Below are 24,969 nucleotides of genomic sequence, written 5' to 3'. Positions count from 1 at the left end.
GTGGAAAAAAAAGATGTTGGAAAATAATCAAATAAGTAGAAAGCAGAAGCAAATGGAGATGGGAGAAGAAAAGAGGATGATAATTAGATTTACATATTTAATTTTATTAGTTTTTTTAAATTATTATTTTTGTGGTGCTAGGGATTGAAGCCAGATCGTGGCACATGCTAGTCAAATACTTTATAATTGAGCCATATTCCCAGCCCACTTTTTTTGTGAAATGGATCTCTTTGTTTCGTGCAGGAGAACCCCAACTTCTAGTCTCAAGCATTCCTCCTGCCTGAGCCTCCCGAGTAGCTGGGACTGCAGGCATGTACCACTGCACCAGGCTTGGTTATATTAAAGGAGAGATTCTAACAAAATATTTGAATCTCTTTTTAATTGGGCTACTCTTTTGTGATTGAACTCTGTGGCATTAAATAAAGCTGGGATGGATTCAGTTCCTTAGGTTTCAGGGTGTTTTGTTTGATTATTTTGTTTTTAGCAATTGGGCTGACTGAGTTGTTTAAGGAATGCAGTTTTTGTCTTTTGTCTTTATTTTTGTTTTTGTAGTGCTGGGTATTGAACCCAGGGCTTTTAACATGCCAGGCAAATGCTTTATCACAGATATGTACACAGCCCAGGAATTTAGTTTTTTTTTTTTTTTTTTTTTTTTAATTTAATTTATTTTTTAGGTGTAGGTGGACACAACACAATGCCTTTATTTTTATGTAGTGCTGAGGATCTAACCTGGATACCGTCGATGCTAGGCAAGTGCTCTACCGCTGAGCCACAATCCCAGCCCAGGAATTTAGTTTTAAAACAGAAATACATTTTACTCGACTGCCCATGTTCATGGGCAAGAATTAATATTAAGATGGAACGATTTATAGATTAAATACAATCCCTATCAAACTCACATCTGCCTTTTTTTTTTGACAGAAACTGACAAGCTGATTCTAATATCCATATAAAAATTCATGATCTCCAGAATAACCAAACTAGTCCTGAAAAAGAACATAGTTAGAGGACACACACTTTCCAATATCAAAATCTACTGCAAATTTTCATTAATCAAGATGGTGTGCTAATGGCATAAGGATAATACATAGATTAATAGAACTGAGAGTCCAAAAATAAACCCTTACAGTTATGGTCAGTTGATACCCTCTACCCCCAAGTAATGGGAATTGAATCTGGGGGCATTCTACCACTGAGTACATCCCCAGTCCTTTTTATTTTATTTTTTAAATTTTTTTTTAATATTTATTTTTTAGTATTTGGCAGACACAACATCTTTGTTTGTATGTGGTGCTGAGGATCGAACCCGGGCCGCATGCATGCCAGGCGAGCGCGCTACCGCTTGAGCCACATCCCCAGCCCTTATTTTTAAAATTTTGAGATTGAGTTTTACTAAGTTGCCTAGGTTGTTCTCAAACTTGCAATTCTCCTGCCTCAGCCTCCTGAGTAGCTGAGATTACAGGTATTTGCCAACACACCTGGCTGGATTTTGGAATTTTTGCATATACATAATGAGGTGTCTTAGGGATAGGACAAAAGTCTAAACATGAAATTTGGGTTTCACATACAGCTTATACACGTTGACAGAAGGGTTTTACACAGTATTTTCAGTATCCCTGTGTTGTGCTACGAGGTCAAGTGTGTTTGTCATGATGGTGCTCAGAGGTTTTAGATCTTGGAGTATATCAGATTTCAGATTAAGGGTGTTCATCCTGTAATGCAGAAATCATTCAATTGGGGAACAATGATTCTGTACGGTTTGATATCCACCTGCAAAAGAATGAATTTGAACACTTCCTTCATACAGGCACAAATATTAACTCAAGCCAGTCACAGAGGTGCATGTTTGTAATCAGCTACTCAGGAGGCTGAGTGAGGCAGGAGGGTCACAAGTTTTGAGGTCAGCCTGGGCAACTTAGCAAGACCTGTCTCAAAATAAAATCTAGGAAAGGGTGATGATGTACTTGGTGGTAGAACACTTGCCTAGCATGCTTGGGGCCCTGTGTTCATTCTATAGCACCACTCCCAACCCTCCCTGCAAATTAACTTAAAAGAAATAACAAAGAGCAAAAGCAGTACAACTCTTGGAAGGAAACACTGTAATAATTTTTAAAAAAATTTTTATGGAATAAATTTTGAGTTAGGCATCGATTTTTTTAGATTTACCAAAAGTACAGACAAAGAAAAAAGTGGTTAATTTGGATTTAATCAAAATTAAAAGGAGAGGGCTGAGATTGTAGCTCAGTGGTGGAGCAGTTGCCACTGGGTTTGATCCTCAGCACCACATAAAAATAAACAAATAAAGGTTAAATTCTTAGAAAAAAAATGTAAAAGGGTACAATCAAGAAAATTAAGAGAAAACTAAGAAAATGGAGAAGATATTTGTAAGAATATATAAAGGATACAACTTAGTGATAGGAAGATGAACAACTCAGTTAAGATGGACAAAGAATTTGAATAGACATTTCTCAAAGAAGATATATTAATGACCAAAAAGCAAATAAAACAGTGTGCAGCATCGTTAGTCATCAGGGAAATTAAAATGTGAAATAATGGGATACCACTTCACTTCTACTAGGGTGGTTTAAATGAAAAAGACAGTAGCAAGTGTTGGTGAGGACGTGGAGAAATTGGACCCCCTTATACATTGCTGGAATGAGAAATGATGCAGCTACTTGGGAAAACAATTTGACGGTTGCTCAAAATGTTAAGCATGAACTTACCGTGTGACCCAGTAATTCTAATCTTAATTAATTAATTCTTTTTTTGATAGTTTTTTGTAGTTGTAGATGGACAGAATGCCTTTATTTTATTTTTTTTGTATGTGGTGCTGAGGATCAAACCCAGTGCCTCACACATGCTAGACATGCGCTCTACCACTGAGCCTCAGCCCCAGCCCAATTAATTAATTCTTAATCTTAGGTATGTATCTGAGGGTAATGAAGATATTTGTTCACACAAACACTTGTACCTGAATATTCATTGCTTTGTTATTCATAATAGCCCCCATATGGAAGCAGCCCACAGCGTATCAACTGTTCAGTGAATAAACAAAATGTAGCATACCTAAATAGTGGAATATTATTTTTGCCATAAAAGGAAGAAGTACTGATTGAGACATGACATATCAAAGGTGAACTCTGTAACCATTCTGAGTAAAAAAAAAAAAAAAAAAAAAAAAAACACAAAAGATCACATATTGTGTGTTTGTGTGAGATAATGCAGCATATGCCTATACATATGCCTGTATGCTCCATACAGAGAGTGGATCAGTGTTTGCCTTAAGCTGGCTGGGAGTACAGCTAACTTGCATGGGATGATAAATGTATTCTAAAACTAGATTGTGACACTGGTTACAAAACAATGAAAAACACTGAATTGACCAGGTTAAATGGGTGAATTTTATGATGTGTGAAATATATTCAGTAGTAGTATAAAAAGAATTAGAAAATGAAAGGAATATGTCTTATTCTTAAAACATCATGAAAGGTATTCTAATAAAATCTTTGTTTGCCTTACCCTCTTCAGTTTTGTTTTCACTAATAAGTGATAAAATGAACAATTTCTTGATCCTGTTATCTATGGCTGTATTATGAAGTGAAAAACTACATTCAACTGTGATAGTTAAAATAGAGTATATACATATAAAAAATTTCAAGCACATGGAAAAATAAGAGTGAATCCAATAATGAACCTTTATATTTTCTCATCACTTCAGTTTGATAAAATTATTAACATTTTGCCAATAAATGGGCACAGTGTATTTAAGAAATAGTGGAATAAAGATTTGTCTCTAGAAAACAAATAAATATCTACCATTTATATAGAAAATACCTGATATTAAAATGGATAAGTTTTCTGTGAATTTGAAAAAAATGTCATGTGAACACATTAGGATATCTGAGCTTTCCTTGCAACAGGCCTATAAATGAACATTTTTTTGTACAAGCATGTTAACTCTTGTGCTTATGAGATTATTGTACATACTTGTAGAACAGAGGAAACTGCCAATTTCACAAGGCTTTCCCTGTGACTTGCCCTCTGTAGGAGCTGAGTTTTCTGATTTTTTTATTAATGTAGTGTGATATTAGAGAGTATGTATTTAATAAGGCCAAGCACTTAGGTGGGATTGTAACTTATATTTTGGAATTAACTGGTCAAACATCTAGGTATACTTTTCTTTTACTTCAGGAATTTGCATGTTACCAGTGTGAATTCAGGCACTTGTGTTAGACATTTGATCTTGTGTGTAGTTTCTTATCATGAGGAAAATTATGTTGCAGAAGGTTGAACAGTTTGCTGAGAAGGCACTAAAAACACAGCCATAGTTACTTCCATTCAGTATGTTTGTTTTTGCATTGGCTTTTGTCTTAGATCCATGTGGTTTTAGCTTATGTAGAAACTGAATTTTTGATTGTTGCTCCACTGCCAAATAATGTTCTTGTTAAATTCATTGTTTCCAGTTTCCATAGAGATTTATGAAAATCATTTAAACATTGTCCCAGAGCTGAGCATGGTGGTGCAAATCTGTGATCTCAGCAGCTCAGGAGGCTGAAACAGGAGGATTGCTAGTTCAAGACTAGCCTCAGTAACTTAGTAGTGAGGCCCTAAGCAACTTAGTGAGACCCTGTCTTAAAATAAATAATAAAAAGAACTAGGGATGTGGCTCCATCCATGGTAAATTGCCCCTTGGTTAAATTCCCAGTACCAAACAACAACAACAACAAACTTTCATATATTAACTACAAATTCTAAATATATTTTATGAAAAATGAAAATTTTTATTAGACATATTTGGAAGAACATGTAAATTATAAAGTATTGTGTAGAACAGCTTACTTTCATAAGTGTGTTTCAGATTTTTATAGCTAACATACTCTGTCAGGCTCTGTTGGTACTTCATATTATCAACTAATTTAATCCTCACAACAACCTTATGAAGTAAATACTATTATTATCCCCTTTTTACACACAAGGAAACTGAGCTAACTTGCTCAAGATCACTCAGCTAAGAAGATGAGTTGCCCCGGATCTGACTCTGGAGTCTGTGCTCTTAACCATTGCACTAGATAGTCTTTGATTTGTATGATCTCTAACAATAGTGATCAATTATAAATGCCTACTGTTGGAAAATGACACAGCCAGTTCCCATGGGGATTGTGTTAATACCTATTTTTTTGTGAGTTTTAAGGTTATGTTGGTATGGTATTCTAGAATTTGAATCTATGATGATTCAAGAGTATTTGAAACAAGGGCTCAGCGGTAGAGCGTTCGCCCAGCTCACACGAGACCCTGGGTTTGATCCTCAGCCCCACATAAAAATAAATAAATAAAATAAAGGCATTGTGTCCAACTAAAGTAAAAAAAGTATTATAAAAAGAGTATTTGAAACAAATTAAAAGATAAAATTTAAAAAAGAATGGGTATTGATACTGTTTCTTATTATTGTTGTGATGGGGATCAAACTCAGAGTCTTATACATACTAAGCAAGCATTCTACCATTGAGCCATATTCACAGTCCTCATGCACGTTTAAATAAAATTTTCTTTTTTCCAGTACTGAGTATTGAACCCAGGACTTCTTGCAAGTGCTCTACCACTATATCCTCAGCCCCCCCTTTTTTGTAGTTCTTGATATTGAGTACAGGGCTTCATGTATGCTAGGCAATAAATGGCCTCCAGACACTTATTTTTATAGTTGAGACAGGGCCTTATTAAATTGCCAAGGCTGGCTTGGGGCTTGCAATCCTTCTGCCTCAGCCTCCTGAGAAGCTGGGATTATAGGCTTGTGCCACCACACCTGGTTAATATATTTATTTATTTAAAATTATTTTAAAAAAATTTAAAAGTCTTTTTAGGAACTGGGATTGAACCCAGGGGTGCTTACAACTGGACTACATCTCCAGCTGAGTTGTTGAGGGTCTTGATAAATTGCCTAGGGTCTTGCTAAATTGCTGAGGCTAGCCTTGAACTTGTGATCCTCCTGCCTCAGCCTCCTGGGTTGCTGGCATTATAGGTGTATGCCACCATGCCCAGTTTATTTATTTATTTATTTTTAAAAATATTTTTTAGTTGTAGTTGGACACAGTACCTTTATTTTATTTATTTTATATGGTGCTGAGGATCAAACCCAGCACCTTGCATGTGCTAGGTGAGCACTCTACTGCTGAGCAACAAGCCCAGCTCCCAGTTTATTTAAGACACAGGGTGTCATTATTTTGCTCAGACTTGCCTCAAACTTCTGAGCTTCAGTGATCCCCCTGTGCAGCCTCCCCAGCAGTTGGGACTATAGGCATACACCACCATACCTAGCTGCTGCTTCTTTCTTTCCCCCCTTGCCTAGCTATTTTTAGTTTTATATTCTCAGCCCAGCATGTTTTTGAGCTTCAGTCAATAGAAATAATAGTTTTTCAAAATAAACTGCATACATCTACCATGAATAGATTTACTTCTGATTTCTGAGTGAGATAGTAGTGAAGGTAGTAGTTTCATTTTGCAAATGGAAGATTATTTCATTTTCTTTAGTCTGTTCATTTTCTCCTTTATTGTTTAGGGCATGAGAAGTATATTGCAGATTCTCTGCAAAGTCTTGAAAAATGTCCATGTGTGACAATATGATATTCCATAGGGCTACAAATACAGATGTAACTTTTTTTCATACTGAAAATTGAAGTCAGTGTTTCTCTACCACTCAGCTACACCCCCATCATTTTCTTTTTCTTTTTTTTTTTTTAGAGAGAGAGAGAGAGATTTTTTTTTTAAAAAAAATATTTATTTTTCAGTTTTTTGGCAGACACAACATCTTTGTTTGTATTTGGTGCTGAGAATCGAACCCAGGCCGCATGCATGCCAGGCGAGGGCGCTACCGCTTGAGCCACATCCCCAGCCCCTCCCCCCATCATTTTCTTAAAATTAAAAAAAAATTTTTTGAGTTAGATTCTTGCCAACTTGCTGAGGCTGTATTCAAACTTGCAATCTTCCTGTCTCCGTCTCCCAAATTGCTGGAATTACAGGCAGGTGTCATTGCACCTCACCAGATATGAACTTTTAAAAGCATGTAAGAAAATTTTGTTTTGGGCTGGGGATGTGGCTCAAGCGGTAGCACGCTTGCCTGGCATGGCTGCGGCCTGGGTTTAATCCTCGGCACCACATACAAACAAAGATGTTGTGTCTGCTGAAAACTAAAAAATAAATATTAAAATTCTCTCTCTCTTTAAAAAAAAAAAAAAGAAAATTTTGTTTAACAGAAGTTGCATTTCAAAGGCTTCTTTAGATTTAAGAGGATTGCCTATTGTGGCATTGTAACACATGTCGTGATCCTAAGCTTGGACACTGGAGTGTGATTGCCTGGGTTTAGTCTAAAATCTTTCACAACTTTGTGATATTGGATAAGGTATTTAACTTTTCTTCACCTTATTACTGTCTATAAAGTGGAAATATTGCTATGGTCTACTTCACAGGGTTGCTGTGAGGATTGGATCAATTCATACATCTATACTGTTTTAAACAGTTCCAGGTATGAAGTAAGTACTAAGCAAGTGTTAGATGTGGTGGTTGTTTTACTCTTCAGAGTAGGAGGAGGTGATTAAATGTTAGATAGGGATTGATGTCATTGATTGTGATCCTTTACACAGAGTGTTAGATTATTAAATAGTTTGTGTGACCTTAGAACAAAAAATGTTTTGCTAGTTAAATTTTTGTTCTTTTAGCTCCAAATCCATTTATTTATTCTGCCTTGTGAACCTGAGGCCCAGACTCCGCAAGTCACATTTCTGCTTAGCCACATGCTCCCTGTTGCGAACAAGGGCATGACTGCCTAGGAGAGGAGGGAGGGACTTGCTTTTTCTGCTCTGCTTGCCATTCCTGTGACTGCTGCCCTAACAACACTTCTTCATCCCTGCAGCAGCAGTACCTTCCTGTAGCAGTTGCTGGATCCAGTTTGCAGTTTTTCCAAGGACCAGTTTCATCAAGCTTTCTTCAGAGACCACTAGCTCCAGCCAGCACCGCTCTTTAGAGGCCTGGGTCACAGGCACATTGGTCCTCTACTTGGAAATCTGAGACATCAGCACCAGCTGAGCTGTGCCTTCCCAGAAGTCTGAGTTTGAGTTCCTGAGTTCTTCCTCTAAGCATTTGTTAGCCCTGCGCTAGGGGTGGTAGTTGCTTCCTGCAGTTGTCAAGACTATGATTGCTAAGAGTTCTTTTTTTTTTTTGCCCCTTTAGCTGTGTACTGAAAAACTTGAAATTCAGTTAACAAAATCTTGTATTAAATTCTCTTTGTTCAAATAACTGGTGTGGTTTCTGTCCTCTGACTGAATTCTGGCTGATAGAGGTGGTAACAAGTAGGAGTCCATGTGGGTTCACTTAAACACTTGTGATTACTGTTGTTTTTTTTTTAAGGAGTAATTCTAAGATGATAGTTTATTTTTTCTAAGTAATTTGATATATTATCTCATGATAATCTTATGGAAAATATGAATCTTTTGGATATAATGATAGTAAAGCTGAATTACATAATCATAAATTATGATATGTGATAGAAACTTGTAGGAAGTCTGCACCAAGATGCAGGATTCTATTTTTAAAAAATCTAATCTTATGTAATAGTATACTGTTTCCTGGATGAAGGCATGTTTGTTGAATTTATAGTTTTCACAAATATGAGATAGATACTACACCGAAAGAATTAGGATTCAAAGTAGTACTGACATACTAGAATGATATGATGAAACCACCAAAATATTCTATGATCTGGAAGACAGGAACCATGTCTATTTTCTTTCTTTATGTCCAGTCTTTTTTTTTTTTCCCCCCTTGGTACCAGGATTGAATCTAGGGTGTTTTACCACTGAGCTATATCTCCAGCCCTTTTTATTTTTTGTTTTGAAACAGGATCTTGCTAATTTGCTTAGGGCCTCACTAAGTTGCTGAGGCTGGCTTTGAACTTGTGATCCTCTTGTCTCAGCTTCCTGAGATGCTGGGATTACAGGTATGTACCACCACACCCACTTACATCCAGTATCTATTAAATGCCTAGTACAGAAGTGTGTGCTCTGTAGTTGAATATATTGACAAATCAATGGGCTGGGGATGTGGCTCAAGCAGTAGCGTGCTCGCCTGGCATGCGTGCGGCCTGGGTTCGATCTTCAGCACCACATACAAATAAAGATGTTGTGTCCGCTGAAAAACTAAAAAATAAATATTAAAAAAAAATTCTCTCTCTCTCTCTCTCTCTCTCTCTCTCTCTCTCTCTCTCTCTCTCTTCCCCCCTCCACTCTCTCTTAAAAAAAAATTCTCTCTCTCTCAAAAAAATATACTGACAAATCAAGGTAAAATTCATCAATCATAAATGAGGTTCTGCATTTGGGTTCTAATATTTGTGAACAAGTTTACTTATCAGTAATTTGTGGGAAAAGAGGTTGTAACTGTAACAAGAACTAACTATATTCAATCACTGATGAATACAGCCGTAGTATTCATTAATGAATATAGAGTATTAAAATATAGAAAGCTGGGGCTGGGGATGTGGCTCAAGTGGTAGCGCGATCGCCTGGCATGCGTGCGACCCGGGTTCGATCCTCAGCACCACATACAAACAAAGATGTTGTGTCCGTCAAAAACTAAAAAAATAAATATTAAAAATTCTCTCTCTCTCTCTCTCTCTCTCACTTCTCTCTTAAAAAAAATAAAATATAGAAAGCTGATAGCTGTTGCTTCTCAGTTCTGAGTTTGAGTCTACTTTTGGAAATCATATTTTTAGAGGAACGTATTAGTTAACTACAGAGCATCTTAAAACATGGCTAGATCAAGGGATGAACATTTGAGGGAACTTGGGGTATTTAAATACCTTAGTGAGGAAACATTTCCCACTTCTTACCTAAGGATTCGCTGTCACTGCAGATGGCTAAAATGACAAATTTGTGATAACTTCTTTTTTTTTAAGGATATACTAAGAATACCTATAATCCCAGCTCTTCAGGAGACTGAGGTTGGAAGATCACTTGAGCCTAGGAGTTAGAAACCAACCTGGGTAAACATAGTGAGATCTGTCTCAAAAAAAAAAAAAAAAAAAAAATCCCTAAAGGATATCCTGAGAAAACACCGGACAGTGAAGGAAGGGAGAATGACTGGTGTGTATGTGTATATCTCTATGTCTGTCTATCAATCTATCCATCTGTCTATCAGTAGATCAATCTTCTTTTTACTGTAAATAGGTAACTTTACAAGGATAGAAGTTTAGCAAAAAACAGTTCTAAACCACAGAAGCTATAGAGGCAAACAAAAGATGTGAAAGCAGTGAACAGTATCTCAAGGCAGAATAATTAATATGGTGTTTTAGGGGATGTAGGAGAGGAAAAACTTCTACCCTCTTAATTAAGTGAAGAGGGTCTGCAAATTAAGCTGATGAGACATTAACAGAGAAAAAAGGTTTATAGTATGCATATGGGAGCTGACTGAAGAAGTAGCTGGTTTTTAAATGCATAAAGTTAGAGCCTTATATCCCTAACTAGTAGGCAAAAAAGAATAGGGAGATACAGTTTCTGTGAGAAGAAATAGATTTCTTTAGACAAAACAAATGAGTTTTTAGAATTGAAGGGAAATAAGAAAGTTTGTGGAAATCTCGTTTATACAGGTACCAGTGATCTCTCCATCTCATCCAGGACTGTGAAATAAAAGGGTATTTATGGAAGGATTATTTTCATTTTTCTTCCTGGGGTTAGACTTGCCCTGAAAAGGGAATTTGTGATAGTCTCATTTCCCAGAAGTTACTATTGAGGGAAGCTCCTAGATAACGGATAGTAATACAAGTGATTCTTGTCCCTGGACATGCAAATGATTCTTTCCAGATGGAGGGGCAATTGATTTTCTTCCTCTCCTGAAAAGACCAGTTTTGCATATATCCAAAAATTAATTTCAGCATTCCTGATTGTCTGTACATGTGTTGTCCTTTGAGTTCTCTTCTGAACTGACTGTTGTATTTTACTGGGTCACTCATTAAGGAGTGAAAGTTTTTGATGAGTTAAAGTCTTTGATGTGGGATCATTTGATATTTGTGTGAGAGTTATGATCTTATCATTATGAAAATAGGAATAGGGTTCTTTTTTTTTTTAAAGAGAGAGTGAGAGAGGGGAGAGAGAGAGAGAGAATTTTAATATTTATTTTTTAGTTATCGGCAGATACAACATCTTTGTTTGTATGTGGTGCTGAGGATCCAACCGGGGCCGCACGCATGCCAGGCGAGCGTGCTACCGCTTGAGCCACATCCCCAGCCCCGGAATAGGGTTCTTTAGTAGATTTTATTCACTGGTTCCCCTCTCAAAGCCTATCAGCAAAGGAGGGGGTGAAGTACCAAGTTCAGAAATCAGTAATACCCTCATGGATTTTTATTTTTCACAATTGCTGAAGATAATGCTTTTAAAAATCGAATGGCATGTGATATAAAGTATTCATATCTATGTTACATGTTTAAATTGCATTTATTTGTAATGATTGAATTTAAACTTTTAATAATTAATTTTGAGCTTCTATATTTGGATATCTGTTATTACAAGTAAATGAAGCAAACTGTTTTCTCCATTAGACTTAAAAGAAGGAAGCTGGCTATTTACCAAATAAAATAGTAATGATTTATTTATAACCATATCAAGTAAAGTCAATAGTATAGAGATGCAGAGGTTATGAATATCAGAATTTTGTTGTGATAAATCTCCAAATTAGTTTAGATTGTGAGTATATTTTTGTGGTGTAGGTTCTGTTATTGACAGGTTGAAACTGTGGGAATTAACAAATAAATGTAATTTTAGTGTTATAAAAACTATAAACTGGGAAGTGAATTTTTTTTTTTTTTTTGTACTGGGGGTTGAACCAGGAGGTGCTTTACCGTAGAGCTACATCCTCAGCCCTTTTTATTTACTTTTTAAAAATCCAGACAGGGTCTTACTAAGTTGCTTTGAGCCTGGCTCAGTTGCTGAGGCTGGCCTCAGACATCCGATCGTCCTGCCAAAGCTTTGCAAGTCTCTGGGATTGTAGGCCTGTGCCACCACACCTGGCTGGAACTGGAACATTTTAAATGAGCAAAAGTAGTTTTAGACATAGTTTTAGCATGGCTTGTTCAGGCTGTAAGAAAGATAGGCCTGAGTAGTCTTTCATCATTTCCCAAACTACAGGGACAATGTTTTATCAGATCTTAATAGGCATCCAAGAAATGCATAAAATATTGTGTTTTCAAATAATTCTGAGAGGAGATATAAAATGGTTAAGAGTAGGGACTTCAGAGCCAGACAAGCTGGATTTGAATTATAGCCCTATGGTTAATTCCCTTGATACTTTCACTTCCTCCCTTTTTGTTATTTAACCTTTGTCTTCCTTTGCAGTAGTACAGCTTCATAGAGATTTTGAATAGTAAACAAGTGAACATCTATAAAGCACTTAGAATAGCGACAGGCACATACTAATTGTTCAATAATTATAACAATAATCATTCTTTTTTAAAAAAAAATTTTTTAGTTGTCAATGGACTTTATTTATTTATATGCGGTGCTGAGAATCAAATCCAGTGCCTCACACATGCTAGGCAAGCACTCTACTACTGAGCTGTAACCCCAGCCCCACAATAATTCTTCTTCTTCTTCTTTTTTTTTTTTTTTTTAAGAGAGAGAGAGAATTTCTTAATATTTACTTTTCAGTTTTTGGTGGAACCAACATCTTTATTTTTGTGTGGGGCTGAGGATCGAACCCAGCGCCCTGCGCATGTCAGGTGAGTGCGCTACCGCTTGAGCCACATCCCCAGCCCCCACAATAATTATTCTTAATGGGAAACACTGTATATGCTATCTGATTTTTGGAGGCTCACACTATATATAAGCATATTAAAGGCTTTAAGGAAGTCATGCAGTAACCAAATCTATCTTCCTCCAAATTATTATAAAGTATTGGCAAGAATTGATCAGGAATCAGCTAAGGCTTTCGTATCTTAAGAAATGAAACTTTTAAAGGTGTGGGTGAGGAATTTAAAATTATTTACATTAATTCCCTCCAAGTTGACCATGGAGTAGCTTTTCAAGGATGCCTATTTTTTAAAAATATTTTTTTAGTTGTAGATGAACACAATATCTTTATTTTATGTATTTATTTTTTTATGTGGTTCTGAGAATCGAACTCAGTGCCTCACATATGCGAGGCAAGCGCTCTACCATTGAGCAACAACACCAGCCCCAAGGATGCCTATTTTTTTTTTAATATTTTTTAGTTGTAGTTGACACAATACCTTTATTTTATTTATTTATTTTTATGTGGTGCTGAGGATCGAATCCAGGGCCTCGCACGTGCTAGGTGAACGCTCTACCACTGAGCCACAACCCCAGCCCAGGATGCCTATTTTTTAAAATCTATGTTTTTCCCATTAAAATTGGTACATTAGGCTTGTGTATAATGGTGGGATTTGTTGTTACATATTTGTACATGCACACAATATAACAATATAATTTGGCTAATATCACTCCCCAGTATTTTCCATTTCCGTGTCGCGATAGGCACAAGTGCAACATATGCAGTCGAGGGGAGAAATAAAGAATGTCCATGTGCTAATTCCCTTTTTAATGTTTTATTCACTCAAATAACTTAATACAATTTTACTCTATAGGTTCTTAATCAAGAAAATGACAATCCTTACTGTTGGGCACTACAAACAAAATAATTCAGGCTGATAAAAGCAATAAACACAACTAATTTGAAGCAAACAAATTCTAAGTTATTTCTAAGCAAGCACCTCAAACACTCTTAATTATGGCAGACCTATTACAGACATTCCCTCTGCATGCTAAGCTTAAGTGCTAGATTTAAAGTCTTAAGTCTTAGGCCTTAAGTCCAGCAGATGCACTCACTCAGACTGCAGGGATCCTCAAGAACTTACGGAGGCTTCTCCTGGTGTGGAGTTGATGGCTGGCTGAGGAGATGGTTGTAAGGAGAAGTCACATTTCTCACCAGGGTCAAGAGACTGTTGTAGAGTTTGAGAGCAGTGAGGACAACACAGAGGATCAGGCAGATGATGATGAGAGTTGGGATGTCAGTCCAGGTCCTCATCAAGCTGTCAAGCATGTGTGCCTCAGTATTGGCTGGCTTCCATTATTTTTACTAAATTTTGGGAGCTTCTGTCGCTCTATGGGTCCCTATCAGCTGTTACCAGGTTTCTTAGTGACATCTTATATCTTAAAGAGGACATGTGATCTGGTGGTTTCCGCCCTGAGACCCCTCTATTTCTTATCAGGATTATGACAAATGACATGTGACTTCACCCTGACTCTTGTTAGGGTTGTGGAAAGTGACTTGCTTTTATCGGGCTGTGCCTGATTGACATATCGGAGGGCTCTGTGGCTTGCTGGTTGAGACTGCAGTTTATTATTATAAGATGGAGTTTTAAGATGGAGTTGCTTAGGCTAAGGCCTAAGGCCATCCTTACCCTCTCTTCCTTCCCCGGTGCCTTTCCTCTATTCTCAAGAATGCCTCTTAAGATCATTTAAGGGAGTTTGAGAAGTACTTGCCTAGTTGTCCTGGGACCTGGGAATTTATTAAAGGATAAGTGGCAGTTCTGCTTTAGGGTTTGGCCTTGTAAGAGCTGATGACCTCTGGTCTAGGCTGATGATGTTTCTTTTTAACAGCCTATAAAGCTCTAAACCTGCTCTGTCCAATAGTACTTCCTGCAAAGATGGACATTTCTGCATCTGCACTGTAGTTTGTTAGCCACTAGCTATCAAGTGTGGCTATTGTGCACTTGCAATGTGACTAGTACATCTGTGGAACTGATTCTTTAATTTTAATTTGGTAAAATAAAAATTTAAAGAGCCACATGTACCTGGTGGCTGCCATATTGGTAAATAATTTGGATCCCATTTACTTTTCTTACTTACATACTTTTACTTTCTATTCTGCACTTACACTGACTTCTGCCCTTTCTCCAACATGGCTAGTCCTTATTGCCTCCCCCCTACCTTTAGACACCTAAATCCATTTCTATCTGCATGGACAACTTTACTTCCTTCTGATTAGTTACTCTTTGATCTGGTCTTTCATCACTGGTCTAATTAGGTGCAGCCCGTGTAGGAGGACTTCTTCCCCTATGGAAGCTCAGGGCTTTGCAAGACATAAAGAACTGCCTAAAGCCAAATTTTCACAGATGGAGTCAGTGTTTTATTTATTGATTTTTGACGAGCCACCTATTTTGTTTTTTCTCTGGATTTTTATTCTGTAGTGCCTAGGAGCTTACCTGGCATATAAATAATCTTATTGTGGGGCTGGGGTTGTAGCTTAGTGGTAAAGTGCTTGCCTAGCCATGTGTGAGGCACTGGGTTAGATTCTCAGCACCACATTAAAAAAAAATAAATATAATATAGGTATTGTGTCCATCTACAACTAAAAAAAAATTTAAAAATAATCTTATTGTATTCTAGCCCTGGAGTATTTGCCTAACCTAAGGCCTTAAGTTTTATCTCTTAACATTTTTGACCCATTCCCTACCTCCACCTATCTTATTATCTTTCTTTCACTGTTGGCTAGGTTGCACTGCAGGGCAAACCCCTTTTAAAAAATGTTTCTTTTTTTATACTTCACTTTCTTTTAGATGAATCAAGTTTTAAAATGATTTTATTATTTTTGTGTTAACTTGCTAATTATGTTTTCAGTCATAATTTCCTTGACTTGATTATATTACAATGCAAATCCTTGATTAAATATAGTCTAATAAAATTAATAATTTTACTCTTTACTTGGGTCTGGTAGAACCTTAGAACCTTGATAAAATGTGGCATATAGTCTAGCCCATCTACATCATCAAGACTTTATAAAATGCAGAGTCTCATGCCCCACTGTGAATGTGTTGAATCTGAATCTGCCATTTAACACAATCCTCAAGTGATTACATATATATATTAAGGCTTGAGAAACCATATAGAACTTTAGCTCCTACTTATTGTGCTATAAATATTTTAAGCTTCACATTACAGTTATTGTTTTGCACATATGATATTCATTTTTATTTATTCTTTCTAGTATTAATCATTCTCTCTTGCATTTTCATGTTTCTCTCTGGGATAGTTTTCTTTCATTGTTTACTTTAATATTTCTTTTAATGTAGGCCTGCTGTTAATTCCCATTTTTGATTCATCAAATTTTGTTTTATTTTTAAAATTGAGATATATTTCACATATCACAAAATGCACCCATGTTAAAGTGTACAGTTCAGTGGTTTTTAGTGTAGTCACAGTGATATACAGCAATCACCACTATGTAATTCCGAAACATTGGCTTACTCTCAAAAGAAATTCTGTGCCATTAGGAGTCATTCCCCATTCCTCCCCTGCCTTTTTAAAAATGTTTTTTTAGGGCCTTGGAATGTGGCTCAAATGGTGGCGCGCTTGCCTAGCATGCGTGAGGCACTGGGTTCGATTCTTAGCACCACATAAAATAAAATAAAGATGTTGTGTCCACCTAAAACTAAAAAATAAAAATTTAAAATTTTTTTTTAGTTGTAGGTGGACATAATATCTTTATTTATTTTTTATGTGGTGCTGAGGATTGAACCTAGTGCCTCATGTGTGCTAGGCAAGCGCTCCACCATTGAGCTCCAATCCCAGGGCCCCCATTTCTCCCTTTTGCTAACCCCTGGCAACTACTAATCTGCCTTCTGTCTCTGTGGGTTTGTTTATTATGAATATTTAACACAAAGAGAATCACAGAATATGTGCAGTCCTGCATACTTTGTGTCCAGAGCTTCTTCCACTTCATGTTGACATTTTCAGGGTTACATGTTGTAATATATATTGGTATTTCATTTTTTGTGGTTGATTTAATATTCCATTGTATGGTTTTGTCACATTTTGTTTATTTATCAGTTGATCGACATTTGGATTGTTTTCACTTTCTGACTGTTATAAGTAATGTCTCTCTCAACATTTGTGTACTAGGTTTTTTTTTTTTTTTTTTGGTACTAGGGATTGAACCCAGGGGCGTTTAGCCACTGAGCCACATCCCTAGCCCTTTTTAAATATTTTATTTAGAGACAAGGTCTTCGCTGAGTGCCGCAGTCTCTGGCTGGGCACAAATCACGAGCCACCACACAGCTTGTAGATTCAAACAGCAATTCTTTATTCCCGATCTCACACCGGCCGTCTACAAACACGTTCTGGGGGAATCCAAGTTCTCTGCCCAAATTCACTACTCCTGGGCTTCTGTCTCCCAAATATATTGTCTGACCCTAAGAACTCAAGAGGAACTCAGCAGCAGGATACGCCCTATTCTAAAGGGGGAACACCCTAATCTCCTATTATGCTAAACTGCCCTATTCTAAAGGGGGAACACCCTAATCTCCTATTATGCTAAACCGCCCTGGTCCTTGAGCAAGGTCACCTTTCAGAAGTCCTTCCACTAGACAGCATGGGAGTAAGCTGGCAAGGAGATTGTCATACCTACTTGGCTGATGGCTCCCAGCAGCTGAGTTGCTAAGTTGCCGAGACTGTCTTTGAATTTGCAATCCTCCTGCTTCTGCCTCCCGAACTGCTGGGATTATAAGCATGCACCACCGCACCTGGCTACTAGTTTTTTATGTAGTTTATATTTTCAGTTCATTTCAGTAGATGTCCTGGAGTACACTTAATGGGTCATAAGATAACTTTATCTTTTGAGGACTTGCCAAGGTGGTTTCCACAGCAGTTGCACCATTGTGTATCCTACCAACAATATATAAGTGTCCCTATTGCACCTTCATTTTTGAAAAATATTTTCTCTGGGTATAGAATTTTAGGCTAGGTCCTGTTTCAGTTTCCATCTTTTCTGTTGATTACACAGCTTATAGCTTATCTGAAGGAAATGCATCTCCCCTGGCTTTAATATTTTCTCTATTTTTGTGTTTTAGCAGTTTGACTATGACATGTGCAGTGGTGATTTTCTTTGTGTTATCTTGGGGTTGGATGAAATTCTTAAAGCAATGTGTTCAATATTGCTTTAAAGTTGTTGTCTTTCATCAGTTTTAGAAAACTTTGGTCACAAGTTATTCAAAGTTTATGCATGTATTATGTCAAAATGAACTCCATTATGTATAACCTTAATGCACTAATAAAAATATTAAAAAAGATACTCAAACAATGTTCTACTCCCTTGAATCTCCATTCTTTCCAGAATTTCAGTCATATGTGTATTACACCTCTTTCTTGAGCATATTACTTACGTCTTTAATATGCTCATCTTACCCACTCTCTTTTTATTTTCTGTTGTTCATATTTTCTATGGACTTGTCTTCTACTTTATTAATCCTGTTGCATAAAATCTTGCTAAATCTAAATCCATTCATATAGTTTTTAATTTCTGGTATTATATATTTTAGTTTAGTAAGGTACATTGAATTCTTTATTCCGTGGTCAATTCTCTAGTGAAATTTGTACATGTCATCTCTCTTTCTTTTTTATCTTGTGGGGATTGAACCCCAGGGTTGCTCTTTCATTGAGCTACATTCCCAGCCCCTTTTATTTTTTATTTTGTGGGTCTTGCCAAGTTCCCCAAGCTGGTCTTGAACTTGAGATTTTCCTGCCTTAACCTTACAAGTCAATGGGATCACAGGTGTATGCCACTGCATCTGGCTTTAAAAAATGTTTTTTGATAGGGCCCTGCTAGGCTGGCCTCGACTCTTGGGCTCAAGCTGTCCTCCTGCTCCTGCCTTGGCCTCTTGAGTAACTGGGACTACCACTGCACCTGGCCTGTTTTTTTTTTTTTTTTTTTTAATTAAAAAAAATTTTTAAAAATTTATTTTTTAGTTATAGTTGGACACGTTACCTTTATTTTATTTATTTTTATGTGATGCCAAGGGTCGAACCCAGGGCCTTGCACATGCTAGGCGAGTGCTCTACCACTGAGCCACAACCCTAGGCCCGCCTGTTTTGTTTTAATAGTAGATAACTAACATATGACCTTTACTGACCCATATGGTGCTTTTGTGTAAATTTGAAAATAGCCTATTCCCTAGGCAAGACTAACTTGTGAGTGGAGAGTGACTTTGTGTGATTTAGAAAATGAAAGCCCTTTCTCTAGTCTTGTTCAGCTCTGGGCCAAAATCCAAAAGGCAAGATTCTCAGCCAGATACTCTTAAGAGAATGAACAGATCCTACACTTCTATATGGGTACACTGATAAATAAAAAAGCCAGCTATGCTCTGTTTTCAGAATGATCTTATATTTTAAAGAAAGTAGGTAATACATGCATCCATTGAAATATCAGATAAACAAAAGTAGAGTCTCCTTTTATTCAGTCTTCTAATAATTCTCTTTTGAGGCAGTCTAATAGTTTATTTATTGTTTCTGGTCTATTTAATCCATGTTTGTTTAAGCACATAAATGTGTATACTGGTGTACTATTTACTTCCAATTTTTCATGAAATATAACTTATTCTGAACATCCTTTCTGCATCTTGATTTTTTTCTTTCCATATCCATAAATAAAACCTGCCTCATTCATTGGATTGGATTCATAGTATCTATGTTAGTCAGCTTTTTGATGCTGTGACCAAAATACTTGGCTAGAACAATTAGAGAAGGAAAAAATTATTTTATTTTAAAAATATTTTTTAGTTGTAGGTGGGCACAATATCTGAATTTTATATTTATGTGGTGCTGAGGTTAGAACCCAGTGCCTCACGCATACTCTACCTCTGAGCCACAACCCCATTCCTGAAAAGTTTTGGTTCATGGTTGGCTGACTCCATTGCTCTGGGCCCAAGGTGAGGTCCAAGGATGAGGGGGAGGAGTGCTGCTCCACTCATGGTGGCCAGGAAGCAGAAAGAGATAGGAAGAGGTGTCAGAGAATATAAACCTTTCTAGGGTACACTCCCAGTGATCTGTCTCTTCCAGTCATGCCCCACCTGCCTATCCTTAAACACCTAATTAGTCCTTTTAAACTAGGATGTACTGACTAGATCACAGCTTTCTCAATCCGATCACTTCACCTTCAAACGTTCCTGCATTAACACAGGAGCTTTTGGGGGACACCTCATATCCAAACCATAACAGTGTCAACTATATGGATGTATTAAAAGTTTTCCATTTTTCTATTTTCTAGGATTCAGGTTATTTCTAACCTCATGTTAAATGCTGTATAAATATTCTTGTCTGGATGACTTAGTATATACAGGTGTTTCTATAGTATAAATTTTTAGAAGTGGAAAAATTTCTAGATTTCACAGGATATGCAACCTTTACGTTTTATAGGTATTATAAATTGTTCTTTTAAGAAATTATGTTCAGTTGTACTTCTACCAACAGTTTTGTGAATGTGACTTTTTCCTTACTCCTTAGCAACAAAGTATATTGTTAATATTTTTATTAGTAGGAGGGCTAAAATATGCTATCATTGATATTTAATTTCTTTTAAAAATTGAGATCATACATTTTTAAAAAATGTGTTTAAAAGCCTTATGTATTTCTTTCTTTCTTTCCTCTTTCTTTCCTTCCTCCTCCCTCCCTTTCTTTCTTTCTTTTTGATCTGTCTGTTCATGCCCTTTAGCCATTTTCTCATTGGATTCTTTTTTTCTCATTGATTTGTAGGGGCCTTTTCTATATAAAAGAAACTAGCCCTTTATCATGTGTTACTTATTATTTTTTTCTTTTTTTAAGTATAGGGAATTGAACCCAGGGGCACTTAACCAGAGAACCATCCTCAACCCTTTTTATTTAAAAAATTTTTTAAAAATATTTTTTATTTGTACACAATTTGTCTTGTTTATTTTTATGTGGTGCTGAGGATCGAACCCAGGACTCGCACATGCTAGGTGAGCGCTCTACTGCTGAGCCACAACCCCAGCCCCCCTTTTAATTTTTTTTGAGACTGAGTTTTGCTAAGTTGTGTAGATCTTTTCTAAATTGCTGAGGCTGTCCTCAAACTTGCAATCCTCCTGCCTCAGCCTCTTGAGTCAGTGGGATTGTAGGCATGTGCCACCAAGCCCAGCTTTATATGTTGCTTTTTTTAACAAGTTGATTTGTTGGGTCTGGGAATACAGCTCAATTGGTAAAATGTTTTCCTAGCATGTATAAGGCCCTGGGTTTAATTTCCAGCACCACCATAACCAAAAAAGTTGATTTGTTACTCATCTTTTTGGTCTTTTTTTAAACCTATTTTTTTTCATGCAGATAACTATTTTATATTATTATATGAATTGGTCTTTTATGTTTTTTTTTTTTTTTGTGTTGTACTTAGACCTTCCGCAGTTCCATATTTCCTACTGGAACTTTTTAAAAACATTTTTTTGATATTTAAATTTTTTCCCTATTGCAACTTTTATAATTTTATTTTAAAATTTAATTCTTTTATTCACCTATATTTTTTATATAAAAGTGGAAAGTTTTTTTCCTACATCATTTGCATTAATATTTTTAACAGTAGACGTGTACTCTGCTGTTCTTGGATGGAATATTTTATATATGTCTATTAGGTCATTTGGTCTAAGGTATAGTTCAAATCTAACATTTTCCTTATTGATTTCTGTCAGGTGATCTGTCCATTATTAAAAGTGAGATATTAAAATCCCTTGCTATTTCTTCATTGCTGTTTATTTCCTCTTTAAATGTTAATATTTGCTTTATATATTTTGGGGCCCTGATGTTGGGTGCGTATATATTTATAATTATTATACACTCATGGTGAGTTGACTCTTTATCATTACATAATAACCTTGTGTTTTAGTCAGCTTTTTTGCTGCTGTGACTAAAAGATTTGTCTAGAACAATTGTAAAGGAGGAAAAGTTCATTTTAGGGCTCACAGTTTCGGAGGTCTTAGTTCATAGACAGCCAGCTCTCTTCCTCAGGGCTCGAGGTGAGGCAGAACACCTTGGCAGAAGAGTGTGACAGAGGGAAGCAGCTCACATGATGTTCAGGCAGCATGGAGATCTCCACTTGACAAATACAAATATATATCCCAAGGCCACCCTCTGTCTGCCTCCAGCCATCAGGGATTAATTCACTGATTGGGTTAAGGCTCTCACAACCCAATCATTTCCCCTCTGAACTCTCTTGTATTGTCTCCCACATGAGCTTTTGGGGCATACCTCACATCCAAACCATAACACCTTGTCTCCGGTTACTTTTATTTTTGGGGGGTGGCAAGGAAGAGTACTGGGTATTATTGAACCCAGAGGCTTTACTACTGAACCAAATTACAGCCCCCCCCCCCGCTTTTTTTTATTCTGAGGCAGAATCTTTCGAAGTTGCTGGGCGTGTCACAGAGTTATTGAAGCTGTCCTCAAACTTGTGATCCTCCTGCCTTAGCCTTCCGAGTCATTGGGACCCCAGTGTGTGCCCTGCTTCCAGTTATAGTTTTTGACTTAGTCTATGATTGCTGCTGTCTGTATAGCAGTCACTGCTCTCTTTTGTTTTTCATTTGTGTGGAATATCTTTTTCTCTGCCTTTACTTTCAGTCTGTATTTAAAGCTGAAGTGAGTCTCTTGTGGGCAGCCTACAGTTGGATTTGGTCTTTTTACTTGCTCAACAACTCTGTGTTTTGATTTGAAAATTTAATGCATTGACGTCAAAAATAATTATTGTTAGGTAAAGAACTTGGTATTGTTAGTTGTTTTCTTGCCCTTTTGTAGATCTTTTGGTCTTTTCTTCCTCTTACTATCTGCTTTTGTGATTTGATGATTTTCTCTAGTATGCTTTGATTCCCTTAATTTTTGTATACCTACTGTAGGTTTTTGCTTTGTGATTATCATAAGGCTCATATAAACCATAATTATAACAATTTATTTTACATTCATATCCAATGGGGAAAGGATAGTCTACAATAAATGGTGCTGGGAAAACTGGATATCCACAGGCAAAAAAGAAGAAAGAGAAATTGAATCCTTATCTTACATCAAGTTCAAAAATCAATTCAAGCTGGATATTGGGATTTGTCTATAATCCCAGTGATTTGGGAGGCTGAGGCAGGAGGATGGCAAGTTCAAGGTCAGCCTTAGTAACTTAGTGAGCCCTCAGCAACTTAGCAAGATCAAAATAAAAAAATTGAAAGGACTGGGGATGTAGCTCAGTAATAAAGCAGCCCTGGGTTCAATCCCCAGTATCAAAACTAAAATAAACACAAAAACAAAAATCAACTCAAATGATTGATGATTTAGACTAAGGCTTTCAACCCTAAAACTCCTAGAAGAAAACATAGAGGAAAATCTTCATGACCTCTTTTTTTTTTTTTTTTTTTAATATTTATTTCTTAGTTTTCTGCGGACACAACATCTTTGTTTGTATGTGGTGCCGAGGATCGAACCCGGGCCGCACGCATGCCAGGAGAGCACGCTACCGCTTGAGTCACATCCCCAGCCCCTCTTCATGACCTCTTGCTAGTTATTTTTTATATACCTAGAAATAGAATTTATTTCTACAACTTGTGGCTAATTCTGGCCTTATGCAGAGTCATGATGATTGTATTTTCCAAGTGAAATCAGTCTTACATGTATTAAATGTCTTGTACATTGATTTGACGATGGGATAAAATAATTAAAAATCAAAACTATTTAGGAAAATCCTGATTGTTTAGTAAACATTACATAGTTCATTCACTTTCAAACAATATGTTTCATGATCATTATTTTTAAAAAACCTTTAATAATACATCATTGATTAGCTACTTCCAGTGTGAGGAAGTTGAAGGATATACCTTAAACACAGATATTTGAAACTTCTAGAATATTTTAGCATTTTGAATTATACTGAAAGTCTAGGATATACTATCCTTATGAGGAGAAGAACAGTGGTCTCAAATGTAGATTAGATCTGTCTTTGTGGAAATTGTTCTTTTTAGTATAGACATTTTGGTGAGGAATCTGTTATGTTGTATACATTGGCGTACTGCATCAAATCAGATCATCCTCTTTTTAAATTCACACACACACACACACACACACACACTCTCACACACTTAGAAGGACACAATGCTTTTCTTTTATTTATGTATTGTTTGGTACTGAGAATTGAACCCAGTGCCTTACATGTGCTAGGCAGGCGCTCCACCACTGAGCCACAACCCCCAGCCCCAGATTCATCCTCTTTTGAAGGACAGTATTGAACTTGGTCTTAAATGAAGACATGGGGTAGAAAATTATACTTTTTTAAAAAAAAATTTTGCTTAGGTCAGGTTTGCTTAGAATTATGAAATATCTCTCCTGATACTATTGTGTTAAATTTCTTCTCTTTAAACTTAGTGCAGTTTTAAAAATGAATTAAAACTTGACTCATTCACTCTCTTTGGTTTTAAGGTCACTGTTATCAAATCACAGAAAATTTATGAATTTTGAAAATCAGATCTCAGATTGCAGGATATACTTCACAGCTGAATTTTTTGTGTGTGGTCTCTCTAATCTGATGTTGAAATTTCATGGTAGTAGTCAAATTCAGTTACCAAATTTTCCAGTCCAAAAAGATTGAATCGAACATTAAGATACTTTAATTTTTTTTAAACTTGCGTGTACTCATCGTTTACATTTGGATAGGAAAGAAAATTTAAGAAAGTAAAAAATGCTCCATAATGTTACATCAAGTAAGTAACAGCTTAGCATTGTTAGTATTTTGATTTTATGCTTTCATTATTTTTTGAAGTAGAACGATCTTAACATGTTGAAATCATGTTGTCTATGTATGTTTTTATTTTGGTTTTTCTCTAGTTAAATTTAAATTGCTAAGGAAAACCTCAGTATTTTTTTTTGCATGCATTTATTTATTCATTCATTCACCCATTCATTCCTCCATCCTGTCAATCAATAAATTTGTACAAATATTCATACAAATATGAATGTATGTAACTGTTACACAAATATATGTATGTATTCAAGGCAATGTGTAGGCTGCTTCATGGAAAGTTTACTGTATTTCAGGGGACAAATTCAAGTATAATGTAAAGCAGATGGGGAAGAATATCCATGTTTTATTGAGGTTCAAACAAGGAACCTG

The 24,969-nt window shown here is 36.4% G+C and overlaps 1 protein-coding gene across 2 annotated transcripts in view; it reads left to right on the top strand.

The window, feature by feature from the left end:
• The window catches only part of Ttc28 (tetratricopeptide repeat domain 28), a 583,480-nt gene that overhangs the window by 8,557 nt on the left and 549,954 nt on the right, over positions 1-24,969 (top strand). The gene's annotated exons all lie outside the window — the stretch shown is intronic.

This window comes from Callospermophilus lateralis, chromosome 1 (assembly GCF_048772815.1).
Source record: "Callospermophilus lateralis isolate mCalLat2 chromosome 1, mCalLat2.hap1, whole genome shotgun sequence".
Taxonomy (NCBI): Eukaryota; Metazoa; Chordata; class Mammalia; order Rodentia; family Sciuridae; genus Callospermophilus; species Callospermophilus lateralis.
This window is presented reverse-complemented; position numbering and strand designations above follow the sequence as displayed.